This window comes from Octopus bimaculoides, chromosome 7 (assembly GCF_046866305.1).
Source record: "Octopus bimaculoides isolate indiv1 chromosome 7, ASM4686630v1, whole genome shotgun sequence".
Lineage (NCBI taxonomy): Eukaryota > Metazoa > Mollusca > Cephalopoda > Octopoda > Octopodidae > Octopus > Octopus bimaculoides.
Window position 1 is genome coordinate 10248778 of NC_142934.1, and position 25169 is coordinate 10273946.

Consider the following 25169-nt stretch of genomic DNA (forward strand, 5'->3'; position numbering starts at 1 on the left):
ATATAACTGCGTCGGCCGGGAGTCGAACCCGGATCGACTGCTTGGAAGGCAACCATGCTAACCGTTACACCACCGACGCTGCACATACACGCCTCCGAAATATCTGTTTAAATATTAAATTTTGGACATTGGTGAAAGCCTTGCTCTTCAAGATTTCTTCGATTCCCGTTTTCTTAAATATTATCACAAATTACAGTAGATATACAGGACTGAAATATACACGCATGTGATTTTTATTCAAAGAATAAAAATAAATCTGCGTCGGCCGGGAGTCGAACCCGGATCGACTGCTTGGAAGGCAACCATGCTAACCGATACACCACCGACGCTCCACACAGTGGCAACCGAAATATCTGATTAAATACTAAATTTTGGACATTGGTGAAAGCCTTGCTCTTCAAGATTTCTTCGATTCCCGTTTTCTTAAATATTATCACAAATTACAGTAGATATACAGGACTGAAATATACACGCATGTGATTTTTATTCAAAGAATAAAAATAAATCTGCGTCGGCCGGGAGTCGAACCCGGATCGACTGCTTGGAAGGCAACCATGCTAACCGTTACACCACCGACGCTGCACATACTCGACTCCGAAATATCTGTTTAAATACTAAATTTTGGACATTGGTGAAAGACTTGCTCTTCAAGATTTCTTCGATTCCCGTTTTCTTAAATATTATCACAAATTACAGTAGATATACAGGACTGAAATATACACGCATGTGATTCTTATTCAAAGAATAAAAATAAATCTGCTTCGGCCGGGAGTCGAACCCGGATCGACTGCTTGGAAGGCAACCATGCTAACCGATACACCACCGACGCTCCACACAGTGGCAACCGAAATATCTGATTAAATACTAAATTTTGGACATTGGTGAAAGCCTTGCTCTTCAAGATTTCTTCGATTCCCGTTTTCTTAAATATTATCACAAATTACAGTAGATATACAGGACTGAAATATACACGCATGTGATTTTTATTCAAAGAATAAAAATAAATCTGCGTCGGCCGGGAGTCGAACCCGGATCGACTGCTTGGAAGGCAACCATGCTAACCGTTACACCACCGACGCTGCACATACACGACTCTGAAATATCTGTTTAACTACTAAATTTTGGACATTGGTGAAAGCCTTGCTCTTCAAGATTTCTTCGATTCCCGTTTTCTTAAATATTATCACAAATTACAGTAGATATACAGGACTGAAATATACACGCATGTGATTTTTATTCAAAGAATAAAAATAAATCTGCGTCGGCCGGGAGTCGAACCCGGATCGACTGCTTGGAAGGCAACCATGCTAACCGATACACCACCGACGCTCCACACGGTAGCAACCGAAATATCTGATTAAATACTAAATTTTGGACATTGGTGAAAGCCTTGCTCTTCAAGATTTCTTCGATTCCCGTTTTCTTAAATATTATCACAAATTACAGTAGATATACAGGACTGAAATATACACGCATGTGATTTTTATTCAAAGAATAAAAATAAATCTGCGTCGGCCGGGAGTCGAACCCGGATCGACTGCTTGGAAGGCAACCATGCTAACCGTTACACCACCGACGCTGCACATACACGACTCCGAAATATCTGATTAAATGCATATTTGACGTATAGGCGCAGGTACTGCCGTGTGGTAGTAGGGTCGCTTCTAAACTACATAGTTTCGGTTTCAATCCCACTAAGTGGCACCTTGGACATGTGTCTTCTATTATAATAGTAGTAGAAGTGTGTGTGTGCGTCTGGCCCACCCCGCGCATGATAACACTATCGGTTTGTTTGAGTCGAAGTAACTTAGTAGTTAAACAAAGACTGATAGACAAAGCGCCAGACTTTACAAAATAAGCAATATGATCGATTAAAACCAATCAAAATCGATACTCCAGTATGGCAGCAATCCGATGACTGCACCAAAATAAAATATATATAGTAGAAAAACCCTAGATTCAAAGAATAAAAATATAACTGCGTCGGCCGGGAGTCGAACCCGGGTCGACTGCTTGGAAGGCAACCATGCTAACCGTTACACCACCGACGCTGCACATACACGACTCCGAAATATCTGTTTAAATACTAAATTTTGGACATTGGTGAAAGCCTTGCTCTTCAAGATTTCTTCGATTCCCGTTTTCTTAAATATTATCACAAATTACAGTAGATATACAGGACTGAAATATACACGCATGATTTAAAAGATGCATATTTGACGTATAGGCGCAGGTACTGCCGTGTGGTAGTAGGGTCGCTTCTAAACTACATAGTTTCGGTTTCAATCCCACTGCGTGTCACCTTGGACATATGTCTTCTATTATAATAGTAGTAGAAGTGTGTGTGTGCGTCTGGCCCACCCCGCGCTTGATAACACTATCGGTTTGTTTGAGTCGAAGTAACTTAGTAGTTAAACAAAGACTGATAGACAAAGCGCCAGACTTTACAAAATAAGCAATATGATCAATTAAAACCAATCAAAATCGATACTCCAGTATGGCAGCAATCCGATGACTGCACCAAAATAAGATATATATAGTAGAAAAACCCTAGATTCAAAGAATAAAAATATAACTGCGTCGGCCGGGAGTCGAACCCGCATCGACTGCTTGGAAGGAAACCATGCTAACCGATACACCACCGACGCACCACACAGTGGCGTCCGAAATATCTGATTAAATACTAAATTTGGATCTTTTTTAAAACGGGGGCCACGTTTTTCATTAACGAAACACTTTGAAACTTGGAACACTGGTACAATGTGTCATATAAAACATCTTTTTCTCTTAGTCTTCTTTAAAAAAAAAAGAAGTCCAGAAGTTATTCCATGTTAAAGTTGTCGTATTTCTGTAATTTCAACCAATCACTGACGTCCATTCAGCAGATATACATTAAGTGCCGACTACATAAACAAGCGATTCTGAAACAATTAACCCTAAACCTAGGGTTAGGGTTAGGGTTAGGGTTAGGGTTAGGGTTGAAGCAAATTTAAAATGAAAAAAGCAAATAAAACGAAGGTATGGAGATTAAATACGCTTTACACCAAAGGAGTAAATGTAAACAACTGAATACTTGTCAGTGATTGGTTGAAATTATCGAAATAAGACAATTTTTTACATGAAATAAATTCGAATACAAAAATATTTTTCTGTTCTATAACACAAAATAGATAAGTATACGAAGTTTGAAAATCTTTCCGTACCAAAAACACTACGTAAAACATTAATGAAAAATGTGGCCCCCGTTTTAAAATAGATCCCTAAATTTTCAATGTTGGTGAAAGTCTTGCTTTTCAAGATTTCTTTGATTCCCGTTTTCTTAAATATTATCACAAATTACAGTACATATACAGGACTGAAATATACACGCATGATTTAAAAGATGCATATTTGACGTATAGGCGCAGAGACTGCCGTGTGGTAGTAGGGTCGCTTCTAAACTACATAGTTTCGGTTTCAATCCCACTAAGTGGCACCTTGGACATATGTCTTCTATTATAATAGTAGTAGAAGTGTGTGTATGCGTCTGGCCCACCCCGCGCATGATAACACTATCGGTTTGTTTGAGTCGAAGTAACTTAGTAGTTAAACAAAGACTGATAGACAAAGCGCCAGACTTTACAAAATAAGCAATATGATCGATTAAAACCAATCAAAATCGATACTCCAGTATGGCAGCAATCCGATGACTGCACCAAAATAAAATATATATAGTAGAAAAACACTAGATTCAAAGAATAAAAATATAACTGCGTCGGCCGGGAGTCGAACCCGGATCGACTGCTTGGAAGGCAACCATGCTAACCGTTACACCACCGACGCTGCACATACACGCCTCCGAAATATCTGTTTAAATACTAAATTTTGGACATTGGTGAAAGCCTTGCTCTTCAAGATTTCTTCGATTCCCGTTTTCTTAAATATTATCACAAATTACAGTAGATATACAGGACTGAAATATACACGCATGTGATTTTTATTCAAAGAATAAAAATAAATCTGCGTCGGCCGGGAGTCGAACCCGGATCGACTGCTTGGAAGGCAACCATGCTAACCGATACACCACCGACGCTCCACACAGTGGCAACCGAAATATCTGATTAAATACTAAATTTTGGACATTGGTGAAAGCCTTGCTCTTCAAGATTTCTTCGATTCCCGTTTTCTTAAATATTATCACAAATTACAGTAGATATACAGGACTGAAATATACACGCATGTGATTTTTATTCAAAGAATAAAAATAAATCTGCGTCGGCCGGGAGTCGAACCCGGATCGACTGCTTGGAAGGCAACCATGCTAACCGTTACACCACCGACGCTGTACATACTCGACTCCGAAATATCTGTTTAAATACTAAATTTTGGACATTGGTGAAAGACTTGCTCTTCAAGATTTCTTCGATTCCCGTTTTCTTAAATATTATCACAAATTACAGTAGATATACAGGACTGAAATATACACGCATGTGATTCTTATTCAAAGAATAAAAATAAATCTGCTTCGGCCGGGAGTCGAACCCGGATCGACTGCTTGGAAGGCAACCATGCTAACCGATACACCACCGACGCTCCACACAGCGGCAACCGAAATATCTGATTAAATACTAAATTTTGGACATTGGTGAAAGCCTTGCTCTTCAAGATTTCTTCGATTCCCGTTTTCTTAAATATTATCACAAATTACAGTAGATATACAGGACTGAAATATACACGCATGTGATTTTTATTCAAAGAATAAAAATAAATCTGCGTCGGCCGGGAGTCGAACCCGGATCGACTGCTTGGAAGGCAACCATGCTAACCGTTACACCACCGACGCTGCACATACACGACTCCGAAATATCTGTTTAAATACTAAATTTTGGACATTGGTGAAAGCCTTGCTCTTCAAGATTTCTTCGATTCCCGTTTTCTTAAATATTATCACAAATTACAGTAGATATACAGGACTGAAATATACACGCATGATTTAAAAGATGCATATTTGACGTATAGGCGCAGGTACTGCCGTGTGGTAGTAGGGTCGCTTCTAAACTACATAGTTTCGGTTTCAATCCCACTGCGTGTCACCTTGGACATATGTCTTCTATTATAATAGTAGTAGAAGTGTGTGTGTGCGTCTGGCCCACCCCGCGCTTGATAACACTATCGGTTTGTTTGAGTCGAAGTAACTTAGTAGTTAAACAAAGACTGATAGACAAAGCGCCAGACTTTACAAAATAAGCAATATGATCAATTAAAACCAATCAAAATCGATACTCCAGTATGGCAGCAATCCGATGACTGCACCAAAATAAGATATATATAGTAGAAAAACCCTAGATTCAAAGAATAAAAATATAACTGCGTCGGCCGGGAGTCGAACCCGTATCGACTGCTTGGAAGGAAACCATGCTAACCGATACACCACCGACGCACCACACAGTGGCATCCGAAATATCTGATTAAATACTAAATTTGGATCTTTTTTAAAACGGGGGCCACGTTTTTCATTAACGAAACACTTTGAAACTTGGAACACTGGTACAATGTGTCATATAAAACATCTTTTTCTCTTAGTCTTCTTTAAAAAAAAAAGAAGTCCAGAAGTTATTCCATGTTAAAGTTGTCGTATTTCTGTAATTTCAACCAATCACTGACGTCCATTCAGCAGATATACATTAAGTGCCGACTACATAAACAAGCGATTCTGAAACAATTAACCCTAAACCTAGGGTTAGGGTTAGGATTAGGGTTAGGGTTAGGGTTAGGGTTGAAGCAAATTTAAAATGAAAAAAGCAAATAAAACGAAGGTATGGAGATTAAATACGCTTTACACCAAAGGAGTAAATGTAAACAACTGAATACTTGTCAGTGATTGGTTGAAATTATCGAAATAAGACAATTTTTTACATGAAATAAATTCGAATACAAAAATATTTTTCTGTTCTATAACACAAAATAGATAAGTATACGAAGTTTGAAAATCTTTCCGTACCAAAAACACTACGTAAAACATTAATGAAAAATGTGGCCCCCGTTTTAAAATAGATCCCTAAATTTTCAATGTTGGTGAAAGTCTTGCTTTTCAAGATTTCTTCGATTCCCGTTTTCTTAAATATTATCACAAATTACAGTACATATACAGGACTGAAATATACACGCATGATTTAAAAGATGCATATTTGACGTATAGGCGCAGAGACTGCCGTGTGGTAGTAGGGTCGCTTCTAAACTACATAGTTTCGGTTTCAATCCCACTAAGTGGCACCTTGGACATATGTCTTCTATTATAATAGTAGTAGAAGTGTGTGTATGCGTCTGGCCCACCCCGCGCATGATAACACCATCGGTTTGTTTGAGTCGAAGTAACTTAGTAGTTAAACAAAGACTGATAGACAAAGCGCCAGACTTTACAAAATAAGCAATATGATCGATTAAAACCAATCAAAATCGATACTCCAGTATGGCAGCAATCCGATGACTGCACCAAAATAAAATATATATAGTAGAAAAACACTAGATTCAAAGAATAAAAATATAACTGCGTCGGCCGGGAGTCGAACCCGGATCGACTGCTTGGAAGGCAACCATGCTAACCGTTACACCACCGACGCTGCACATACACGACTCCGAAATATCTGTTTAAATACTAAATTTTGGACATTGGTGAAAGCCTTGCTCTTCAAGATTTCTTCGATTCCCGTTTTCTTAAATATTATCACAAATTACAGTAGATATACAGGACTGAAATATACACGCATGTGATTTTTATTCAAAGAATAAAAATAAATCTGCGTCGGCCGGGAGTCGAACCCGGATCGACTGCTTGGAAGGCAACCATGCTAACCGATACACCACCGACGCTCCACACAGTGGCAACCGAAATATCTGATTAAATACTAAATTTTGGACATTGGTGAAAGCCTTGCTCTTCAAGATTTCTTCGATTCCCGTTTTCTTAAATATTATCACAAATTACAGTAGATATACAGGACTGAAATATACACGCATGTGATTTTTATTCAAAGAATAAAAATAAATCTGCGTCGGCCGGGAGTCGAACCCGGATCGACTGCTTGGAAGGCAACCATGCTAACCGTTACACCACCGACGCTGCACATACACGACTCCGAAATATCTGTTTAAATACTAAATTTTGGACATTGGTGAAAGACTTGCTCTTCAAGATTTCTTCGATTCCCGTTTTCTTAAATATTATCACAAATTACAGTAGATATACAGGACTGAAATATACACGCATGTGATTCTTATTCAAAGAATAAAAATAAATCTGCTTCGGCCGGGAGTCGAACCCGGATCGACTGTTTGGAAGGCAACCATGCTAACCGATACACCACCGACGCTCCACACGGTGGCAACCGAAATATCTGATTAAATACTAAATTTTGGACATTGGTGAAAGCCTTGCTCTTCAAGATTTCTTCGATTCCCGTTTTCTTAAATATTATCACAAATTACAGTAGATATACAGGACTGAAATATACACGCATGTGATTTTTATTCAAAGAATAAAAATAAATCTGCGTCGGCCTGGAGTCGAACCCGGATCGACTGCTTGGAAGGCAACCATGCTAACCGTTACACCACCGACGCTGCACATACACGACTCCGAAATATCTGATTAAATGCATATTTGACGTATAGGCGCATGTACTGCCGTGTGGTAGTAGGGTCGCTTCTAAACTACATAGTTTCGGTTTCAATCCCACTGCGTGGCACCTTGGACATGTGTCTTCTATTATAATAGTAGTAGAAGTGTGTGTGTGCGTCTGGCCCACCCCGCGCATGATAACACTATCGGTTTGTTTGAGTCGAAGTAACTTAGTAGTTAAACAAAGACTGATAGACAAAGCGCCAGACTTTACAAAATAAGCAATATGATCGATTAAAACCAATCAAAATCGATACTCCAGTATGGCAGCAATCCGATGACTGCACCAAAATAAAATATATATAGTAGAAAAACCCTAGATTCAAAGAATAAAAATATAACTGCGTCGGCCGGGAGTCGAACCCGGGTCGACTGCTTGGAAGGCAACCATGCTAACCGTTACACCACCGACGCTGCACATACACGACTCCGAAATATCTGTTTAAATACTAAATTTTGGACATTGGTGAAAGCCTTGCTCTTCAAGATTTCTTCGATTCCCGTTTTCTTAAATATTATCACAAATTACAGTAGATATACAGGACTGAAATATACACGCATGATTTAAAAGATGCATATTTGACGTATAGGCGCAGGTACTGCCGTGTGGTAGTAGGGTCGCTTCTAAACTACATACTTTCGGTTTCAATCCCACTGCGTGGCACCTTGGACATATGTCTTCTATTATAATAGTAGTAGAAGTGTGTGTGTGCGTCTGGCCCACCCCGCGCATGATAACACTATCGGTTTGTTTGAGTCGAAGTAACTTAGTAGTTAAACAAAGACTGATAGACAAAGCGCCAGACTTTACAAAATAAGCAATATGATCGATTAAAACCAATCAAAATCGATACTCCAGTATGGCAGCAATCCGATGACTGCACCAAAATAAAACATATATAGTAGAAAAACCCTAGATTCAAAGAATAAGAATATAACTGCGTCGGCCGGGAGTCGAACCCGGATCGACTGCTTGGAAGGCAACCATGCTAACCGTTACACCACCGACGCTGCACATGCACGACTCCGAAATATCTGTATAAATACTAAATTTTGGACAATGGTGAAAGCCTTGCTCTTCAAGATTTCTTCGATTCCCGTTTTCTTAAATATTATCACAAATTACAGTAGATATACAGGACTGAAATATACACGCATGTGATTTTTATTCAAAGAATAAAAATAAATTTGCGTCGGCCGGGAGTCGAACCCGGATTGACTGCTTCGAAGGCAACCATGCTAACCGTTACACCACCGACGCTGCACATACACGACTCCGAAATATCTGTTTAAATACTAAATTTTGGACATTGGTGAAAGCCTTGCTCTTCAAGATTTCTTCGATTCCCGTTTTCTTAAATATTATCACAAATTACAGTAGATATACAGGACTGAAATATACACGCATGATTTAAAAGATGCATATTTGACGTATAGGCGCAGGTACTGCCGTGTGGTAGTAGGGTCGCTTCTAAACTACATACTTTCGGTTTCAATCCCACTGCGTGTCACCTTGGACATATGTCTTCTATTATAATAGTAGTAGAAGTGTGTGTGTGCGTCTGGCCCACCCCGCGCTTGATAACACTATCGGTTTGTTTGAGTCGAAGTAACTTAGTAGTTAAACAAAGACTGATAGACAAAGCGCCAGACTTTACAAAATAAGCAATATGATCAATTAAAACCAATCAAAATCGATACTCCAGTATGGCAGCAATCCGATGACTGCACCAAAATAAGATATATATAGTAGAAAAACCCTAGATTCAAAGAATAAAAATATAACTGCGTCGGCCGGGAGTCGAACCCGTATCGTCTGCTTGGAAGGAAACCATGCTAACCGATACACCACCGACGCACCACACAGTGGCATCCGAAATATCTGATTAAATACTAAATTTGGATCTTTTTTAAAACGGGGGCCACATTTTTCATTAACGAAACACTTTGAAACTTGGAACACTGGTACAATGTGTCATATAAAACATCTTTTTCTCTTAGTCTTCTTTAAAAAAAAAAGAAGTCCAGAAGTTATTCCATGTTAAAGTTGTCGTATTTCTGTAATTTCAACCAATCACTGACGTCCATTCAGCAGATATACATTAAGTGCCGACTACATAAACAAGCGATTCTGAAACAATTAACCCTAAACCTAGGGTTAGGGTTAGGGTTAGGGTTAGGGTTAGGGTTGAAGCAAATTTAAAATGAAAAAAGCAAATAAAACGAAGGTATGGAGATTAAATACGCTTTACACCAAAGGAGTAAATGTAAACAACTGAATACTTGTCAGTGATTGGTTGAAATTATCGAAATAAGACAATTTTTTACATGAAATAAATTCGAATACAAAAATATTTTTCTGTTCTATAACACAAAATAGATAATTATACGAAGTTTGAAAATCTTTCCGTACCAAAAACACTACGTAAAACATTAATGAAAAATGTGGCCCCCGTTTTAAAATAGATCCCTAAATTTTCAATGTTGGTGAAAGTCTTGCTTTTCAAGATTTCTTCGATTCCCGTTTTCTTAAATATTATCACAAATTACAGTACATATACAGGACTGAAATATACACGCATGATTTAAAAGATGCATATTTGACGTATAGGCGCAGAGACTGCTGTGTGGTAGTAGGGTCGCTTCTAAACTACATAGTTTCGGTTTCAATCCCACTAAGTGGCACCTTGGACATATGTCTTCTATTATAATAGTAGTAGAAGTGTGTGTATGCGTCTGGCCCACCCCGCGCATGATAACACTATCGGTTTGTTTGAGTCGAAGTAACTTAGTAGTTAAACAAAGACTGATAGACAAAGCGCCAGACTTTACAAAATAAGCAATATGATCGATTAAAACCAATCAAAATCGATACTCCAGTATGGCAGCAATCCGATGACTGCACCAAAATAAAATATATATAGTAGAAAAACACTAGATTCAAAGAATAAAAATATAACTGCGTCGGCCGGGAGTCGAACCCGGATCGACTGCTTGGAAGGCAACCATGCTAACCGTTACACCACCGACGCTGCACATACACGACTCCGAAATATCTGTTTAAATACTAAATTTTGGACATTGGTGAAAGCCTTGCTCTTCAAGATTTCTTCGATTCCCGTTTTCTTAAATATTATCACAAATTACAGTAGATATACAGGACTGAAATATACACGCATGTGATTTTTATTCAAAGAATAAAAATAAATCTGCGTCGGCCGGGAGTCGAACCCGGATCGACTGCTTGGAAGGCAACCATGCTAACCGATACACCACCGACGCTCCACACAGTGGCAACCGAAATATCTGATTAAATACTAAATTTTGGACATTGGTGAAAGCCGTGCTCTTCAAGATTTCTTCGATTCCCGTTTTCTTAAATATTATCACAAATTACAGTAGATATACAGGACTGAAATATACACGCATGTGATTTTTATTCAAAGAATAAAAATAAATCTGCGTCGGCCGGGAGTCGAACCCGGATCGACTGCTTGGAAGGCAACCATGCTAACCGTTACACCACCGACGCTGCACATACACGACTCCGAAATATCTGTTTAAATACTAAAGTTTGGACATTGGTGAAAGACTTGCTCTTCAAGATTTCTTCGATTCCCGTTTTCTTAAATATTATCACAAATTACAGTAGATATACAGGACTGAAATATACACGCATGTGATTTTTATTCAAAGAATAAAAATAAATCTGCGTCGGCCGGGAGTCGAACCCGGATCGACTGCTTGGAAGGCAACCATGCTAACCGTTACACCACCGACGCTGCACATACTCGACTCCGAAATATCTGTTTAAATACTAAATTTTGGACATTGGTGAAAGCCTTGCCCTTCAAGATTTCTTCGATTCCCCTTTTCTTAAATATTATCACAAATTACAGTAGATATACAGGACTGAAATATACACGCATGATTTAAAAGATGCATATTTGACGTATAGGCGCAGGTACTGCCGTGTGGTAGTAGGGTCGCTTCTAAACCACATAGTTTCGGTTTCAATCCCACTAAGTGGCACCTTGGACATATGTATTCTATTATAATAGTAGTAGAAGTGTGTGTGTGCGTCTGGCCCACCCCGCGCATGATAACACTATCGGTTTGTTTGAGTCGAAGTAACTTAGTAGTTAAACAAAGACTGATAGACAAAGCGCCAGACTTTACAAAATAAGCAATATGATCGATTAAAACCAATCAAAATCGATACTCCAGTATGGCAGCAATCCGATGACTGCACCAAAATAAAATATATATATTAGAAAAACCCTAGATTCAAAGAATAAAAATATAACTGCGTCGGCCGGGAGTCGAACCCGGATCGACTGCTTGGAAGGCAACCATGCTAACCGTTACACCACCGTCGCTGCACATGCACGACTCCGAAATATCTGTTTAAATACTAAATTTTGGACATTGGTGAAAGCCTTGCTCTTCAAGATTTCTTCGATTCCCGTTTTCTTAAATATTATCACAAATTACAGTAGATATACAGGACTGAAATATACACGCATGATTTAAAAGATGCATATTTGACGTATAGGCGCAGGTACTGCCGTGTGGTAGTAGGGTCGCTTCTAAACTACATACTTTCGGTTTCAATCCCACTGCGTGTCACCTTGGACATATGTCTTCTATTATAATAGTAGTAGAAGTGTGTGTGTGCGTCTGGCCCACCCCGCGCTTGATAACACTATCGGTTTGTTTGAGTCGAAGTAACTTAGTAGTTAAACAAAGACTGATAGACAAAGCGCCAGACTTTACAAAATAAGCAATATGATCAATTAAAACCAATCAAAATCGATACCCCAGTATGGCAGCAATACGATGACTGCACCAAAATAAGATATATATAGTAGAAAAACCCTAGATTCAAAGAATAAAAATGAAACTGCGTCGGCCGGGAGTCGAACCCGGATCGACTGCTTGGAAGGCAACCATGCTAACCGATACACCGCCGACGCTCCACACACTGGCATCCGAAATATCTGATTAAATACTAAATTTGGATCTTTTTTAAAACGGGGGCCACATTTTTCATTAACGAAACACTTTGAAACTTGGAACACTGGTACAATGCGTCATATAAAACATCTTTTTCTCTTAGTCTTCTTTAAAAAAAAAAGAAGTCCAGAAGTTATTCCATGTTAAAGTTGTCGTATTTCTGTAATTTCAACCAATCACTGACGTCCATTCAGCAGATATACATTAAGTGCCGACTACATAAACAAGCGATTCTGAAACAATTAACCCTAAACCTAGGGTTAGGGTTAGGGTTAGGGTTAGGGTTAGGGTTAGTTTTGAAGCAAATTTAAAATGAAAAAAGCATATAAAACGAAGGTATGGAGATTAAATACGCTTTACACCAAAGGAGTAAATGTAAACAACTGAATACTTGTCAGTGATTGGTTGAAATTATTGAAATAAGACAATTTTTTACATGAAATAAATTCGAATACAAAGATATTTTTCTGTTCTATAACACAAAATAGATAAGTATACGAAGTTTGAAAATCTTTCCGTACCAAAAACACTACGTAAAACATTAATGAAAAATGTGGCCCCCGTTTTAAAATAGATCCCTAAATTTTCAATGTTGGTGAAAGTCTTGCTTTTCAAGATTTCTTCGATTCCCGTTTTCTTAAATATTATCACAAATTACAGTACATATACAGGACTGAAATATACACGCATGATTTAAAAGATGCATATTTGACGTATAGGCGCAGAGACTGCCGTGTGGTAGTAGGGTCGCTTCTAAACCACATAGTTTCGGTTTCAATCCCACTGAGTGGCACCTTGGACATATGTCTTCTATTATAATAGTAGTAGAAGTGTGTGTGTGCGTCTGGCCCGCCCCCGCTTGATAACACTATCGGTTTGTTTGAGTCGAAGTAACTTAGTAGTTAAACAAAGACTGATAGACAAAGCGCCAGACTTTACAAAATAAGCAATATGATCAATTAAAACCAATCAAAATCGATACTCCAGTATGGCAGCAATCCGATGACTGCACCAAAATAAAATATATATAGTAGAAAAACACTAGATTCAAAGAATAAAAATATGACTGCGTCGGTCGGGAGTCGAACCCGGATCGACTGCTTGGAAGGCAACCATGCTAACCGTTACACCACCGACGCTGCACATGCAAGACTCCGAAATATCTGTTTAAATACTAAATTTTGGACATTGGTGAAAGCCTTGCTCTTCAAGATTTCTTCGATTCCCGTTTTCTTAAATATTATCACAAATTACAGTAGATATACAGGACTGAAATATACACGCATGATTTAAAAGATGCATATTTGACGTATAGGCGCAGGTACTGCCGTGTGGTAGTAGGGTCGCTTCTAAACTACATACTTTCGGTTTCAATCCCACTGCGTGTCACCTTGGACATATGTCTTCTATTATAATAGTAGTAGAAGTGTGTGTGTGCGTCTGGCCCACCCCGCGCTTGATAACACTATCGGTTTGTTTGAGTCGAAGTAACTTAGTAGTTAAACAAAGACTGATAGACAAAGCGCCAGACTTTACAAAATAAGCAATATGATCAATTAAAACCAATCAAAATCGATACTCCAGTATGGCAGCAATACGATGACTGCACCAAAATAAGATATATATAGTAGAAAAACCCTAGATTCAAAGAATAAAAATAAAACTGCGTCGCCCGGGAGTCGAACCCGGATCGACTGCTTGGAAGGCAACCATGCTAACCGATACACCAACGACGCTCCACACAGTGGCATCCGAAATATCTGATTAAATACTAAATTTGGATCTTTTTTAAAACGGGGGCCACATTTTTCATTAACGAAACACTTTGAAACTTGGAACACTGGTACAATGTGTCATATAAAACATCTTTTTCTCTTAGTTTTCTTTAAAAAAAAAAGAAGTCCAGAAGTTATTCCATGTTAAAGTTGTCGTATTTCTGTAATTTCAACCAATCACTGACGTCCATTCAGCAGATATACATTAAGTGCCGACTACATAAACAAGCGATTCTGAAACAATTAACCCTAAACCTAGGGTTAGGGTTAGGGTTAGGGTTAGTTTTGAAGCAAATTTAAAATGAAAAAAGCAAATAAAACGAAGGTATGGAGATTAAATACGCTTTACACCAAAGGAGTAAATGTAAACAACTGAATACTTGTCAGTGATTGGTTGAAATTATTGAAATAAGACAATTTTTTACATGAAATAAATTCGAATACAAAGATATTTTTCTGTTCTATAACACAAAATAGATAAGTATACGAAGTTTGAAAATCTTTCCGTACCAAAAACACTACGTAAAACATTAATGAAAAATGTGGCCCCCGTTTTAAAATAGATCCCTAAATTTTCAATGTTGGTGAAAGTCTTGCTTTTCAAGATTTCTTCGATTCCCGTTTTCTTAAATATTATCACAAATTACAGTACATATACAGGACTGAAATATACACGCATGATTTAAAAGATGCATATTTGACGTATAGGCGCAGAGACTGCCGTGTGGTAGTAGGGTCGCTTCTAAACCACATAGTTTCGGTTTCAATCCCACTGAGTGGCACCTTGGACATATGTCTTCTATTATAATAGTAGTAGAAGTGTGTGTGTGCGTCTGGCCCGCCCCCGCTTGATAACACTATCGGTTTGTTTGAGTCGAAGTAACTTAGTAGTTAAACAAAGACTGATAGACAAAGCGCCAGACTTTACAAAATAAGCAATATGATCAATTAAAACCAATCAAAATCGATACTCCAGTATGGCAGCAATCCGATGACTGCACCAAAATAAAATATATATAGTAGAAAAACACTAGATTCAAAGAATAAAAATATGACTGCGTCGGCCGGGAGTCGAACCCGGATCGACTGCTTGGAAGGCAACCATGCTAACCGTTACACCACCGACGCTGCACATGCACGACTCCGAAATATCTGTTTAAATACTAAATTTTGGACATTGGTGAAAGCCTTGCTCTTCAAGATTTCTTCGATTCCCGTTTTCTTAAATATTATCACAAATTACAGTAGATATACAGGACTGAAATATACACGCATGATTTGAAAGATGCATATTTGACGTATAGGCGCAGGTACTGCCGTGTGGTAGTAGGGTCGCTTCTAAACTACATAGTTTCGGTTTCAATCCCACTGCGTGTCACCTTGGACATATGTCATCTATTATAATAGTAGTAGAAGTGTGTGTGTGCGTCTGGCCCACCCCGCGCTTGATAACACTATCGGTTTGTTTGAGTCGAAGTAACTTAGTAGTTAAACAAAGACTGATAGACAAAGCGCCACACTTTACAAAATAAGCAATATGATCAATTAAAACCAATCAAAATCGATACTCCAGTATGGCAGCAATCCGATGACTGCACCAAAATAAGATATATATAGTAGAAAAACCCTGGATTCAAAGAATAAAAATATAACTGCGTCGGCCGGGAGTCGAACCCGGATCGACTGCTTGGAAGGCAACCATGCTAACCGATACACCACCGACGGTCCACACAGTGGCAACCGAAATATCTAATTAAATACTAAATTTTGGACATTGGTGAAAGCCTTGCTCTTCAAGATTTCTTCGATTCCCGTTTTCTTAAATATTATCACAAATTACAGTAGATATACAGGACTGAAATATACACGCATGTGATTTTTATTCGAAGAATTAAAATAAATCTGCGTCGGCCGGGAGTCGAACCCGGATCGACTGCTTGGAAGGCAACCATGCTAACCGTTACACCACCGACGCTGCACATACACGATTCCGAAATATCTGATTAAATGCATATTTGACGTATAGGCGCAGGTACTGCCGTGTGGTAGTAGGGTCGCTTCTAAACTACATAGTTTCGGTTTCAATCCCACTAAGTGGCACCTTGGACATGTGTCTTCTATTATAATAGTAGTAGAAGTGTGTGTGTGCGTCTGGCCCACCCCGCGCGTGATAACACTATCGGTTTGTTTGAGTCGAAGTAACTTAGTAGTTAAACAAAGACTGATAGACAAAGCGCCAGACTTTACAAAATAAGCAATATGATCGATTAAAACCAATCAAAATCGATACTCCAGTATGGCAGCAATCCGATGACTGCACCAAAATAAAATATATATAGTAGAAAAACCCTAGATTCAAAGAATAAAAATATAACTGCGTCGGCCGGTAGTCGAACCCGGATCGACTGCTTGGAAGGCAACCATGCTAACCGTTACACCACCGACGCTGCAAATGCACGAGTCCGAAATATCTGTTTAAATACTAAATTTTGGACATTGGTGAAAGCCTTGCTCTTCAAGATTTCTTCGATTCCCGTTTTCTTAAATATTATCACAAATTACAGTAGATATACAGGACTGAAATATACACGCATGTGATTTTTATTCGAAGAATAAAAATAAATCTGCGTCGGCCGGGAGTCGAACCCGGATCGACTGCTTGGAAGGCAACCATGCCGACTACATAAACAAGCGATTCTGAAACAATTAACCCTAACCATCGGGTTAGGGTTAGGGTTAGGGTTAGGGTTAAAGCAAATTTAAAATGAAAAAAGCAAATAAAACGAAGGTATGGAGATTAAATACGCTTTACACCAAAGGAGTAAATGTAAACAACTGAATACTTGTCAGTGATTGGTTGAAATTATCGAAATAAGACAATTTTTTACATGAAATAAATTCGAATACAAAAATATTTTTCTGTTCTATAACACAAAATAGATAAGTATACGAAGTTTGAAAGTCTTTCCGTACCAAAAACACTACGTAAAACATTAATGAAAAATGTGGCCCCCGTTTTAAAATAGATCCCTAAATTTTCAATCTTGGTGAAAGTCTTGCTTTTCAAGATTTCTTCGATTCCCGTTTTCTTAAATATTATCACAAATTACAGTACATATACAGGACTGGAAAATACACGCATGATTTAAAAGATGCATATTTGACGAATAGGCGCAGAGACTGCCGTATGGTAGTAGGGTCGCTTCTAAATCACATAGTTTCGGTTTCAGTCCCACTGCGTGGCACCTTGGGCAAATGTCTTCTCTTGTAATAGTAGTAGAAGTGTGTGTGTGCGTCTGACCCACCCCCGCTTGATCACACTATCGGTTTGTTTGAGTCGAAGTAACTTAGTAGTTAAACAAAGACTGATAGACAAAGCGCCAGACTTTACAAAATAAGCAATATGATCGATTAAAACCAATCAAAATCGATACTCCAGTATGGCAGCAATCCGATGACTGCACCAAAACAAGATATATATAGCAGAAAAACCCTAGATTCAAAGAATAACAATATAACTGCGTCGGCTGGGAGTCGAACCCGGATCGACTGCTTGGAAGGCAACCTTGCTAACCGTTACACCACCGAAGCTGCACACAGTGGCATCCGAAATATCTGTTTGAATACTAAATCTTGGACATTGGTGAAAGTCTGGCTTTTCAAGATTTCTTCGATTCCAGTTTTCTTAAATATTATCACAAATTACAGTAGATATACAGGACTGAAATATACACGCATGATTTAAAAGATGCATATTTGACGTATAGGCGCAGAGACTGCCGTGTGGTAAGAGGGTCGATTCTAAATCACATAGCTTCGGTTTCAGTCCCACTGTGTGGCACCTTGGGCAAATGTCTCTGAGAGTGTCACACACACGTCTAGTGATGTTTCTTGTCAGTCGCCAACTGGTTCCGTTTTGGGGCGCAGCCAACGCTAACGGCTGAAAAGACGCCACCTATAGTGATGGCTGCGAAGGGAGGTTACCCAACCGTGTTGTTTACCCATGGATGCGAGCGCTACTATCGCTCAACCATCTGTGCTACACTATTATAGGAGTTTGTGTGTGTGTGCGTGTGTGTGTGTGTGTGTGTGTGTGTCTGTGTGTGTGTGTGTCTGTGTGTGTGTGTGTGTGTATGTGTGTGTGTGTGTGCGTGTGTGTGTGTTTGAGTCTGGCTCGCCCCCACTTGATAACGCTATCGGTTTGTTTGCATCACCGTAACTTCGATGTTAAGCAATGAAACTGATAGACCAAGCACCAGACTTTACAAAATAAGTACTATGTCCGATTTGTTCGATTAAAACCTTTCAAAATCAATCCTCCAGTCTGGCAACAATCCAGTGACTGCACCAAAATAAAAGATATGTAGTAGAAAACCCTAGATTCAAAGGATAAAAATACAATTGCGTCGGCCGGGAATTGAACCCGGATCGACTGCTTGGAAGGCAACCATGCTAACCGTTACACCACCGACGCTCTACTGTTATTGTCTTCAAATATTTGCATAAATACTAAATATTTGTCATTGTGAAATTTTTTACTTCTCATGATTTCTTTGTCTCGCGTTTTCTTGAATATAATTTTAAACTACAAAATTTTATTCACACCAGTGACGACTGCTGGCCACTTTAAAAGGAAGCGATGAGCTTGTAAAATCGTTTGAATGCTGGACAATATGCTTACCGGCATTTCCTCCGTTTTCATGTTCTGAGTTCAAATTCCACCGAGGTTGACTTTCAAGAGTCGATAAAATAAATAAAAGTGGAACATGTGATTTACTTAACACCCCGATCCCATTCACTTTATTGCTTACCTGTTTACGACCTCTGATGAAGCAGAAAAATAAACACGTCCCATGAATTGGACGTATTTGTTTTTAAACTGTAATTCTATTAGAATTGTCTATCTTCGTCAAATGTTCGATTTAACATAATCTATTTGCATCGGGTCATGACATGCTGGTGACTTCAAATAAGGATGAAATAGCGCTATACATGGCTACAAACAATTGAAAATTTTAAGATCTATATATTGAGTACGAAAGAGAAATAATATATGTATATATTCTGTACATCTCATTCATTACTCTTTGATTTAAATTTCAAGCTTCAAAATTGCCTGAACTTAACGTAATCTAGAAGGGATTATCTTCAATACGATAATTGATCATCACGGCAAGCTGGCAGAAACGTTAACACGCCGGGCGAAATGCTTAGCGATATTTCGTCTGTCTGTACTGTCTTTATGTTTTGTGACGTCCTATAAAAACTCTTTGTATAGCCTTTTGGGGGCAATAAAGAAATCGGTATTTTGTCTGTCTTTACATTCTGAGTTCAAATTGCGCCGATGTCGACTTTGCCTTTCGTCCTTTCGCGGTCGATAAATTAAGTACCAGTTGCGTACTGGAGTCGATCTAATCGACTGACCTCCTCTCCAAAAATTTCGGGCCTTGCGCCTAAAGTAGAAAAGAATATGATAGCTGATTGCAAGGGGTACAATGTATGTTTAATCATAATCCATATCCTCGAAACGTATCTGGAAAATTTCAGTAAAATATTTAATAGGCGCTGGCATGGCTGTGTGGTTAAGAAACCCGCTTTACAACCACGCAGTTTCGTGTTCACTCCCTTTGAGCGGCATCGGGGATAAGCGTCTTTTGATATAGTACTGGGTGAGCTGGTATTGTTGTTACCGCATCGGACACAACGCTTAGTGGTATTTCTTCCGGCTTTTTAAGTTATGAGTCTAGATGCCGTCGGAGTCGACTTTGCTTTTCACCCTTTCGGGGTCGATAACATAAGTGCCAGTTTAGCTTTGGAGGTCAACGTAATCGACTTGCCCCTTTCTCTCTAAACTGCTGACCTTGTATCAAAATTAAGAAAGATAGAAGGAAGTATTTCTGTTTCATTCTAACGGAGAGAAAAACCATTGTTTTTAATAACAATATCAGTGTATGGTGATTAAGTGTGACCTGGGGATGTCATGAACAATATTTAAGCGAAGAACGAAGTGAAGAGAAATACCATGCGATATTTCTCGAGTCGTGAACCAACTAAACATAGAAATCTAATTCAATGGTAATCCTACTTCGATTCCTGATCAACTCCAGTTCACTTCATGAACACTTTCACTAAAACTCTTCACAAACGCAAGAATGTCACACAATCTCATTCTCGTCCCTTAAATGAATTTTCAACTTATTTCTCAACGGATTTGCAAGGTTTCAGAGTCTCAAAGACATCGACAAGATAATTGGATCAATTCCAACTGCGAATTGAAACCGACAAGCAAGTTTAAGTTTGCCAAGCTCTTAACTCTCTCATAACCACATTAAATTATACATGCACATATGTACAGACACGCACGTATATATGTAAATGTATGTATATATATGTGTGTGTGTGTGGGTGTGTGTGTGTGTGTATTTATATATTATGTATGTATATGTGCATGCATGCATTTACATATGAATGAGTGTGTGCGCTTGTTACTCTCTGTACGTGTATGTTAAGTCTGAATGTTGGTGGGTGTGCTTGCACCTATCTACATACACACACACACACATTCAAATACACACATATGCATTCAAATGTTAAAGTCTGCCTTCAAAAACAGAAAAAGTACTCAATACTTGATGTAGAGTATACAGTTATTCAAAGTATTTTTTTCTCTCAACTCGAGTTTCACATTGCTACAATCATCGAGTGATCTGGGATGGGGTTCAAGAGTTCGAACTGGGTTTACATACTTTGATCTGATACATTTTTTTGTGTACACATATCACCTATAATGCTGAGTTTCAAAAGCGTTGGCTATGGTTGCCGTCGTTTCATCTGCCAGTTCACTATGCATATATATATATATATATATATATATATATATATATACACGCACAGACATATACATAGATATGTATATATTGTATATATATGCATACATACATACATACATACATACATGCATACACACATACATATATTCATTCTGGAACTGGATGGGCCTATAACAACAGGCCAGCCGACACAAATAATCTCTAGTGAGACTTCTTTATCAATGTACCTTAAGAGACCCAGACCGATGGGTCGAAACATATGTTGTACCTAATAAAATCCTTCTCCTACTATTGACTTATCCCCTCCCACAAAATTGCTGCCCTTGTGACAAAATTTGAAATCATTATAATTATTATTAAGGCGGCGAGCTGGTAAAATCGTTAGTACGCTGAATGAAATATTTAGCGGCATTTCGCTAGTCGCTGCGTTCTGAGTTCAAATCCGCCGAGGTCGACTTTGCCTTTCATCCTTTCGGGGTCGATAAATTAAGTAACAGTTGAGTAATGGGGTCGTTTTAAACGACTATCTCCTCCCCAAAATTTGAGGCCTTGTGCCTATATTAGAAAGGATTATTATTATTATTATTATTATTATTATTACGATAATGATGATGATTATGATAGTGTTTGTTATGATAAGGGAATTATGATAATGGTGGTTTTGTTAATGTTCAAGTGTTCTTTTCAACACGGCTGCGTTTGTTACTTTAGCGACAATTGTCTTTCTCTTAAAAAATGCAAACAGCTTTGAAATCGCCACTCTTTCTTCATCTATTTTGAATAATTGATTAAACAGCGAAACAAATCCGTTGTATTTCCATCAGATTTTTTTCAGTCAGTCTTTACAACTACTATTTATAGTGAAATTAATTAATCTTGTTAAAAATCAATTTAGTCATTAAAATAATTTGTAAGTAATTTCGTTTAACATGTTTGCTCATCCTTTCATCTGTTAACTTATTCATGCTGCCGGTGGGTCCTTGATGTTGAATAGAACTAGGGGTCATAGTTGGAGTGGTCTGGTGGTGGTCATCGCCGTTTTGCTGTTTTGGGTGGTGGTGGTGGTGGTGGTGGTGGTAGTGGTGGTAGTGGTGGTAGTAATGGTTATAGTTGTGGTGATGGTGGTAATGGTGGTGGTAATGGTGGTGGTAATGGTGGTGGTAATGGTGGTAATGGTGGTAGTGGTGGTGGTGGTGGTGGTGGCTCCTAAGCTCATGGATAAAGGCAGACAGCGAGGGCCTTATCTTAGCCGCTCAAGATGGGGTAAGAGGACTAGTCGATTACATCGACTCTAGTCATCACCTGACACTTATTTTATCGACTCTGAAAGGATGAAAGGTAAAGTTGACTTTGAAGGAATTTGAACTCAGGACGTCGAGACAGACAAAATGCTGCTAAGCATTTAGTCCAGCGTACTAACGGTTCTGCCAGCTCATCACTTTGAATAATAATAATAATAATAATAATAATAATAATAATAATAATAATAATAATAATAATAATAATAATTTTGGCACAAAGGCAGCCATTTTAGGAGAGGGGACTAGTCGAGTACATTGACCCCAGTGTTCAACTGTTACTTATTTTATCGACCCTGAAAGAATGGAAGGTAAAGCCGACCTCAGCAGAATTTGAACTTAGAGCGTAAAGACGGATGAAATGCCGCTAAGCATTTTGTCCGGTACGATGAATATAGCTGTCATGAAATGTTATCTTTTGAGCAAACCCACTGACAATGAAGGGGAGATTCCATAAGGGGACATAAAAGAAAAGATCGAAAGGTACGGACTATTAAAAGACGAAATTACAACAATGTGGACTTTGAGGAGGGTGTCCGTCATTCATGTTGTTGTAGCAGCACTCGGAGCACTAAGAACGAAGCTTATAATGTGTGGAAAGAGACCCTGTGAGACCTCTGACAGCAGGCTGCTGTCCGCTCTTACAGAATCTACCGGAATAAACAAAACCGAACATTGTGAGAGGTAAAGCAATAACCCTTTCTACTATAGGCACAAGGCCAGAAACCTTTCGGTAGGGGACTAGTCTATTCCATCGACCCCAGTGCTCAGCTTGTACTTATTTTATCGACCACGAAAGGATTAAAAGGCAGATTCGACCTCGGCGGAATTTGAACTCAGAAAGTAAAGGTGGATGAAATGCAGTTAAGCATTTTACCCAGTGTGCTAACCGTTCTGCCAGCTCGCCGCCTTGAGAAGTAAAACAATGATAATACTGTACATTATCTGCAAAGCTCCTTATAATTTATGCGTTGGCACAAACTAAAAGTTTTCGTCATATATTAAGTGAATTAACAACTAAACGATTATCTTTACAAAAATTCTTCGCTTTTTTCAAGGCTTAAAATAAAGATGACCCCTCCCCCCCTCTAGCGGTCATCTTGTGAACATGGTTTGTTTGTCTACTTATTTATCTTCGCTTATTTTAATATTATTTATTAATGTGTTCAATAGTTTCTTTGGATGGTTGTGCTTGTGAATATTTGTAAGTTTCTGAGTGCTTCTAAGTGTCCGTATATGAATATGTATGACACCAACTTTGTGTGTGTATCAGCTTAAGGTTGTGTATGGGGGGGGGGCTAACGTTGTGTATGCTGATGTGTTTGTGTGTGCGTTATAACTATGTTTGTACGTGCGTCTGTGTGTGTATGTGTGTGTGTGTGTGTGTGTGTGTGTGTCTATGCGTGTATCTGTGTGTGTCTTTGTGTGTGTGTGTGTGTGTGTGTGTGTGTGTGTGTGTATCAGATGTTTAGAACTTAAGACTATAAATGACGAAACAGAGGATTTACATATATAACGTGAAAAGAAAGGAAGGAAGAATGAATGAATGAATGAATGAAAGCAAGAAAGAAGGAATGAAGGAAAAGCAGAAACAAACAAACAAAGGGAAAAAAGAAAGGCAAGAAAGGAAAGAAAGGGAGAAAGGAAATGAAGTACTAAAAACGAAAGTTGATGCTAATGTGTAAGATATCGATCGTTTGCTTAAGTAAAGCGATTTTGTTGAGTGAGAAAATGTTAACAAACTAATGATAGCAACATCTCCACCAGCACCGATACCTACGCCACCAACACTGGAAACTGTGGGTAAAATGTATCTCTGTAGTTGTAGGTGCATTAGGAACTGTCCCTAAAGATTTGAACAGATCGATAGAGAAAATAGGCATAAAACCCAGTTTAGTACAGCTGCAGAAAACAGTGTTATTAGGGACAGCTAAGATACTTAGGTGGGTTACTTGGCATCTAAGGTTACTTGTTGTAGCCCGATGTTTGGAATTTTTCTTTTCCAACAGTCTAATCTGTTATGCGTATATGAAATCTTATAATAATTCTACTTGTCACTCCGTTACTTAGCCCGTCCGTTATGCTTCCACGTAATTAGTTGAAAGAGGAAGGGATGTGAGGAGTGGGAGGGGTGGGGGAAGATGAGGAGGTAGGAAGGAGTAGGAGGAAGAAGTGGTGGTGAATGAAATGTGTAATTTATTTTTTTAACTAAGTTTTTCTTTTCTCTCCGTAACTTAGCTCGTTTGTAACGCTTTCACGTGATTAGCTGAAGGGAAGGGCGAAGAGTGAAAGAAAAAGGAAAGAGAAAAAGGGGGTAAGGTGAAGAGTGAAAGAGAAGGAGGGAGAGTGTTGTGCATTAAGTCTATAAAATTGTGCATAAAGTATGTAAAGTATGCGTAGCAGATGAGTGACTATCTTTTGATACAGACACATCACAGGCTACGCTTTCAGGTATTTTTGGAGAAAGTTTTCAGAAATGACGCAATAAATTAGAAAATTACTATTTTTAAATTTCACAACGTGAGATAATCAGCAACAGTTCTTTGTAGTAAAGAATTACAGCAACATTAGTCCTAAACCAGGACTGCCATGT

General features: G+C 38.6%; 26 non-coding genes across 26 annotated transcripts; all 26 read right to left on the bottom strand.

The window, feature by feature from the left end:
• Positions 1 to 7: 7 nt before the first annotated feature.
• On the bottom strand, positions 8 to 79 carry Trnag-ucc (transfer RNA glycine (anticodon UCC)). Its single transcript has one exon. It is a non-coding gene; the product is annotated as a tRNA-Gly (tRNA).
• A 178-nt stretch (positions 80 to 257) lies between these two features.
• Positions 258 to 329, bottom strand: Trnag-ucc (transfer RNA glycine (anticodon UCC)). The gene has a single exon. It is a non-coding gene; the product is annotated as a tRNA-Gly (tRNA).
• Positions 330 to 507: 178 nt separating this feature from the next.
• Trnag-ucc (transfer RNA glycine (anticodon UCC)) lies at positions 508 to 579 on the bottom strand. The gene has a single exon. It is a non-coding gene; the product is annotated as a tRNA-Gly (tRNA).
• Positions 580 to 1007: 428 nt separating this feature from the next.
• Trnag-ucc (transfer RNA glycine (anticodon UCC)) lies at positions 1008 to 1079 on the bottom strand. The gene has a single exon. It is a non-coding gene; the product is annotated as a tRNA-Gly (tRNA).
• Positions 1080 to 1257: 178 nt separating this feature from the next.
• On the bottom strand, positions 1258 to 1329 carry Trnag-ucc (transfer RNA glycine (anticodon UCC)). The gene has a single exon. It is a non-coding gene; the product is annotated as a tRNA-Gly (tRNA).
• A 178-nt stretch (positions 1330 to 1507) lies between these two features.
• On the bottom strand, positions 1508 to 1579 carry Trnag-ucc (transfer RNA glycine (anticodon UCC)). The gene has a single exon. It is a non-coding gene; the product is annotated as a tRNA-Gly (tRNA).
• A 400-nt stretch (positions 1580 to 1979) lies between these two features.
• Positions 1980 to 2051, bottom strand: Trnag-ucc (transfer RNA glycine (anticodon UCC)). Its single transcript has one exon. It is a non-coding gene; the product is annotated as a tRNA-Gly (tRNA).
• Positions 2052 to 3750: 1699 nt separating this feature from the next.
• On the bottom strand, positions 3751 to 3822 carry Trnag-ucc (transfer RNA glycine (anticodon UCC)). Its single transcript has one exon. It is a non-coding gene; the product is annotated as a tRNA-Gly (tRNA).
• Positions 3823 to 4000: 178 nt separating this feature from the next.
• On the bottom strand, positions 4001 to 4072 carry Trnag-ucc (transfer RNA glycine (anticodon UCC)). The gene has a single exon. It is a non-coding gene; the product is annotated as a tRNA-Gly (tRNA).
• Positions 4073 to 4250: 178 nt separating this feature from the next.
• Trnag-ucc (transfer RNA glycine (anticodon UCC)) lies at positions 4251 to 4322 on the bottom strand. Its single transcript has one exon. It is a non-coding gene; the product is annotated as a tRNA-Gly (tRNA).
• Positions 4323 to 4750: 428 nt separating this feature from the next.
• Positions 4751 to 4822, bottom strand: Trnag-ucc (transfer RNA glycine (anticodon UCC)). Its single transcript has one exon. It is a non-coding gene; the product is annotated as a tRNA-Gly (tRNA).
• Positions 4823 to 6527: 1705 nt separating this feature from the next.
• Positions 6528 to 6599, bottom strand: Trnag-ucc (transfer RNA glycine (anticodon UCC)). The gene has a single exon. It is a non-coding gene; the product is annotated as a tRNA-Gly (tRNA).
• Positions 6600 to 6777: 178 nt separating this feature from the next.
• On the bottom strand, positions 6778 to 6849 carry Trnag-ucc (transfer RNA glycine (anticodon UCC)). Its single transcript has one exon. It is a non-coding gene; the product is annotated as a tRNA-Gly (tRNA).
• A 178-nt stretch (positions 6850 to 7027) lies between these two features.
• Positions 7028 to 7099, bottom strand: Trnag-ucc (transfer RNA glycine (anticodon UCC)). Its single transcript has one exon. It is a non-coding gene; the product is annotated as a tRNA-Gly (tRNA).
• A 900-nt stretch (positions 7100 to 7999) lies between these two features.
• Trnag-ucc (transfer RNA glycine (anticodon UCC)) lies at positions 8000 to 8071 on the bottom strand. Its single transcript has one exon. It is a non-coding gene; the product is annotated as a tRNA-Gly (tRNA).
• A 525-nt stretch (positions 8072 to 8596) lies between these two features.
• Trnag-ucc (transfer RNA glycine (anticodon UCC)) lies at positions 8597 to 8668 on the bottom strand. The gene has a single exon. It is a non-coding gene; the product is annotated as a tRNA-Gly (tRNA).
• Positions 8669 to 8846: 178 nt separating this feature from the next.
• Positions 8847 to 8918, bottom strand: Trnar-ucg (transfer RNA arginine (anticodon UCG)). The gene has a single exon. It is a non-coding gene; the product is annotated as a tRNA-Arg (tRNA).
• Positions 8919 to 10617: 1699 nt separating this feature from the next.
• Positions 10618 to 10689, bottom strand: Trnag-ucc (transfer RNA glycine (anticodon UCC)). Its single transcript has one exon. It is a non-coding gene; the product is annotated as a tRNA-Gly (tRNA).
• Positions 10690 to 10867: 178 nt separating this feature from the next.
• Positions 10868 to 10939, bottom strand: Trnag-ucc (transfer RNA glycine (anticodon UCC)). The gene has a single exon. It is a non-coding gene; the product is annotated as a tRNA-Gly (tRNA).
• A 178-nt stretch (positions 10940 to 11117) lies between these two features.
• Trnag-ucc (transfer RNA glycine (anticodon UCC)) lies at positions 11118 to 11189 on the bottom strand. The gene has a single exon. It is a non-coding gene; the product is annotated as a tRNA-Gly (tRNA).
• A 178-nt stretch (positions 11190 to 11367) lies between these two features.
• Trnag-ucc (transfer RNA glycine (anticodon UCC)) lies at positions 11368 to 11439 on the bottom strand. The gene has a single exon. It is a non-coding gene; the product is annotated as a tRNA-Gly (tRNA).
• A 525-nt stretch (positions 11440 to 11964) lies between these two features.
• Trnag-ucc (transfer RNA glycine (anticodon UCC)) lies at positions 11965 to 12036 on the bottom strand. The gene has a single exon. It is a non-coding gene; the product is annotated as a tRNA-Gly (tRNA).
• Positions 12037 to 13740: 1704 nt separating this feature from the next.
• On the bottom strand, positions 13741 to 13812 carry Trnag-ucc (transfer RNA glycine (anticodon UCC)). The gene has a single exon. It is a non-coding gene; the product is annotated as a tRNA-Gly (tRNA).
• Positions 13813 to 15504: 1692 nt separating this feature from the next.
• Trnag-ucc (transfer RNA glycine (anticodon UCC)) lies at positions 15505 to 15576 on the bottom strand. The gene has a single exon. It is a non-coding gene; the product is annotated as a tRNA-Gly (tRNA).
• A 775-nt stretch (positions 15577 to 16351) lies between these two features.
• Positions 16352 to 16423, bottom strand: Trnag-ucc (transfer RNA glycine (anticodon UCC)). The gene has a single exon. It is a non-coding gene; the product is annotated as a tRNA-Gly (tRNA).
• A 2427-nt stretch (positions 16424 to 18850) lies between these two features.
• Trnag-ucc (transfer RNA glycine (anticodon UCC)) lies at positions 18851 to 18922 on the bottom strand. Its single transcript has one exon. It is a non-coding gene; the product is annotated as a tRNA-Gly (tRNA).
• Between the last annotated feature and the right edge of the window lie 6247 nt (positions 18923 to 25169).